The 4,656-nt window shown below is 52.4% G+C and overlaps 1 pseudogene; it reads right to left on the reverse strand.

The window, feature by feature from the left end:
- Nucleotides 1-369: 369 nt before the first annotated feature.
- LOC136593707 (U2 spliceosomal RNA) lies at nt 370-497 on the reverse strand (annotated as a pseudogene).
- Between the last annotated feature and the right edge of the window lie 4,159 nt (nt 498-4,656).

A 4,656-nucleotide genomic window follows, 5' to 3' on the forward strand; every position in this document is an offset into this window, starting at 1 on the left:
CTTCAGAATTCTCTTTACTCACACATTTCGCATGCGTGCAAAACCTCACCATGCTCTATTTTTGTGCACATTTGCGCACCAAGGGTCCCTGTACAAGTCTATGGGAAGTGTGCACGTAACCGATTCCTATCTCCAAAAAAAGTTATAATAAACAGCGATAAAGTCTTATAAACTCCAAAATGGTACAAATAAAAACTACAGGACATCACGCAAAAACACGAGCCGTCGCACAAGTATCATGCGATACTTCCGCCATGTATCACGTGGACATGAGGCCTAAATCTAAGTGCTTGGTTGTTAGCAGCCGCAGCTGTGCTGCACCTCTTGCTCATCAGTTTTTTTTCCCGCTTTTGGAAACTGCTGTAGGAAAGGGGGTGCACCAGTACTGGAGGTACTGCAATACCAGGTCAATGTGCGGAGTGGACAGAGCAAGCACTTTTTCCAGCTCCCTGTTCTAAAAATCCATTTAATATATGATCCCCAGATAGGGGACGTATCAGATGCAACACGCTCAGCCAGCACTCCGGGCACACCCACAATGCACTGAGGGAGCCGGAAGACCTTTGCATAGCCCCGCCCAACACCTTCTCAACCAGGGTGAGCCGTCCCCGCGGGAGACCCGCGCCTGAATGGAGCATGTCCGGATTTTTTCCTGCACGCGGGACCCGCGCCTGCAGGGAAAAATGACATCCGCAGGTATTTTACTACCTGCAGGTGTCTAATGCATCCATATCCATTGCATAGCGCCGATCGCAATGTCGGGGGTGGGCGGGTCCGAACAGCCCGGGATGACAGCTCCATGCTGCGGACACCGACAGCATGGAGCTGTCACGTCCAGAGCCCGAGGGGCTTTAGTCTCTGCAGGACACATGTTTTTACTTCCTCAGAGAATAAAGCCCACTTCAGGAGGACGTAAAAACACTATGGCCCGGGGCGTGGCTTAGCAAGCAAGGAGAGAGGTCGCACGCTGTTTTGCTCCTCCACAGAATCTCCCTTTTCAGCCCTTTTCTGGGTCAAATCAGTGACCCAAACAGAGGCAGACAAGAGCACAGCACCTGGGGACCCACCAGAACCCACAACCGGCCCGGACAAGGCTCACCTGGTGATCTCCAGCCGCCAAAAAGAAGCCGAAGAGCCGCGGCCCTGCACAGCGGCCCGCGCCCTAACCCGACAAGTACCGCGCTCAGAAACACCCGGCGAGGACCGCTCACGGAGCCCCAAGCAGAGGACTATGGCACAAGGTAACCCCTGCCGACTTGGAGGGGAGGCTCTGTCACCCTCAGTGCCCGCGCTCTCACCGCAGCGCCTTGCAAATACACAGCCGCGGCTCCCTCCCTCTGAATATACCGCCGTGGCCACCAACCTGCAACTCGGCGGCACATACAATCATCAGGGTGATCCCCCGCTGGACTAATCCCCACGCTGGTGGTTTTCCCCCTCCTGCTCCCCAGAGCCGACAATCAGCACGGGCGGGCACACCGGAAGATCTGCACCTAGTCTCTAGCTCCCTGTGAGGCAGCGGCCATCTCGCCCCCCCTCCCCCCTGAGTCGAGCAGGCTGCTTGGCATACTAGCCAGACCAGAGCAGAAAAGTAAAAAAGAGAGGATACTGTGATCCTCCCAGCACATCAACACCAGGCAAAGTTTAAAGCAGTACTCACTATTTCTGACGTGCAGCGGGGGAACGGAGGTCCTCTCCCCGGAGCTCTCAGACCGACAGCAGGCTCCATTAAAGTGTAGTGCAATTCAAATATCAATGCACCACAGCACCATCTAGTGGCCAAAACAGAGATAACCAGGACCTGAACCTCTTCTCATCCCTTTCTCAAAGCACTAAACAAAGCCAATCCTTGCCCATTAGAAAGAGCAACGAGGCCCCTAAGGCCTCCTTCCCACGAGCGTGACGGGCTCCGCCGCGTAATATTACGCAGTGAAGCCCGTCACGGCGCCCCCCAGAGACCCCATACTTACCAGTGGAAGATCGCGTGAAGACACTTCCCTGCACACCGCCGTCGCGTCATGTGACACGCCCACCGCGTCACATGACGCGGCCGGCCGTGTCACGTGACGCGCCGGCCGCGTCATATGACGAGCGACGGTAGGTGGGGAAGCGTTTTTTCACGCTATCTTCCGCTGGTTGCAGCGGGAGATAGCGTGAACGGAAGCCGTCAGCGCGTACACCCGCAGCAAATAGAACATGCTGCGGGTGACAACGGGAGATTTCACGGTGCGTAATTCCGCGGTGGAATTACGCATCGTGTGCATTGTGCTATTAGGTTCAATAGAACCTAATAGCATGGGGCAACGCAGCGGATTTTTGCCGCGGATTTACGCGGCGTAAATCCGTTCGTGGGAAGGAGGCCTAAGGCCTCATGTCCACGGGGAAAATAAGAATTAAAATCCGCAGCGGATTTTAACTCTTCTCCCGCGCGCGGATCCGCACCCCATAGGGATGCATTGACCACCCGCGGGTAGATAAATACCCGCGGATCGTCAATAAAAGTGATTTTAAAAAAAATGGAGCATGAAAAAAATCTGGACCATGCTCCATTTTCATGCGGGTCTCCCGCGGGCTTCTATTGAAGCCTATGGAAGCCGTCCGGATCCGCGGGACACAAAAATCATATTTTACTTACACGCTCCGGTTCTTCTCTTCGGCGCCGCGCCATCTTCTCTCAGTCGCGGCCGGATCATTTTGCTTCGGCCCGGCGCATGCGCGAGGCACGTCACCGACGTCATCATGCACATCCGCCGAGCCGAAGAATGAAGATCCGGCCGCGACGAGAGAAGATGACGCCGCCGCGAAGAGAAGAAACGGAGCGGATGGGAGGTGAGTTTATTCTCATTTATTCCCATTTTCAGCGCTCATGTCCGCGGGGCAGGAGGGACCCGCTGCAGATTCTACATGGAGAATCTGCAGCGGATCTGATTTTCCCCGTGGACATGAGGCCTAAGTGTGTTGAGAAGAGGGACCCACAGTTAACTACAAGGAGAATACCTCCCCACCTTACTGCCAAGTGATCTGTGGAGGAATATCTGCATAGCCAGACTGCTATATAGAAACTGTCAGCAACCCACAAAGACAGACCCTGTGCCAAAGGGTACTGACAGAAAAACACTATATAGCCTCCTCAGCATTACAAAATAGCCTGGAAGCAAGTCCCAGCCCCCGCAACACCCAAGGAAGCAATACATCGCGCGCCTCGCAGACGCAAATATCAAATTCCCGGTGCGACCCAGCGGACTCCTCAATCCCAAACACTTTCTTCTCAGCAAATACTGATAGTTCTAAAAAAAGAAAGGACTCTTATCAGGCAAAGCCACACTTAACAAATCTTCAAAACTCTACAGGAGCGCTACCTAAGGCACTCAAGATGGAATAGCAGGACTCTATGTTCTAACTCCACCCGCCACATGAGGCTCCTCAGCAACACATAACAGGACCACTCAACATCAATGAGCTTCTAAAGGAACTTTTAACAAACAACTACGCCTTCCAACGCCTCCATAAAGAATACGCCACCCAGTAGACCACTATACAACAAATAGCGACCAATCCACAGCGCATATCCAAGAATTAACTATTCAGGATGGTTAAGCGACGTATTAAAGCAACGGCCCCCAGGAGACTCTCAGAGTACTTCCCGCCTGGCACACAGAGCAACAAAAACAAACCCGCCACATCTCATTCAAACATCCCCGTAACCGAAGAAATACCCAACACCCACAGCCCTGCGGCTCTGTCTCCATACTCCTCCACAGGATCTCTCCCGCCTACCCCAGCCAATCCCAACACCTCCCCTGGAAGCGGAGGGAAAAGGAATGTTCAGGACCCCCTACCAGCCTCCCCCTCCCCAAAAGGACCGGCGGCAAAAAAGAGCCAAAATAACAATCCACAAGAAACTCCCCCGCAGACAGATCCTATCAACAATCTCCAAGCTTATCCCGACTCTGAAAGCCCCTTAACTATAAACGCTCTGAAGACTATGCTAATCTCGCTGCAAAAGGACATTTCTAAAGATATACAGAGCCTCTCTGGTCAATTACAATCTAACATCGACCACCTAGCTACCAGAACTGACCACCTTGAACGGAAAATGGGAGAATTTACCAAAGCCCACAACGAGTTGGTAGATGCGCATGGCAGTATGGAAGAAGTCGCATATTTGAGAGAGAAGGTCATAGACTTGGAAGACCGATCCAGAAGAAACAATCTCAAATTTAGGGGAGTTCCAGAGACTGTGACCCCCCCTGACATTCCACAATATATACTCAAATTACTCCAAACGCTCCTCCCGGACCTTCCCGAGATCGAATATGCAGTTGACAGAGCCCACAGAATTCCAAAAGCACGCTCTGTCCCTGAGTCAGCCCCCAGAGAAATCTTAGCAAGAATACACTTCCATAAAATAAAAGAGGAAGTCTTGGCAGTTGGAAGGCGTAGAGGCACACTACCGACTCCATATGAAGACATACAAATATTTCCAGATCTTTCAGCCGCCACTCTGCAGTCTCGGAGAAAGTTTACAGAAGTTACAGCAGCACTACGAGAGGCGCACATCAAGTATAGATGGGGATTCCCAACCAAACTACTGATCTCAAAAAATGGAACCATCCAGGTTGCCACCTCGCCAGAAGAAGGCGTCTCGTTCCTGAA

This window comes from Eleutherodactylus coqui, unplaced genomic scaffold, assembly GCF_035609145.1.
Source record: "Eleutherodactylus coqui strain aEleCoq1 unplaced genomic scaffold, aEleCoq1.hap1 HAP1_SCAFFOLD_196, whole genome shotgun sequence".
NCBI classification, from domain to species: Eukaryota; Metazoa; Chordata; class Amphibia; order Anura; family Eleutherodactylidae; genus Eleutherodactylus; species Eleutherodactylus coqui.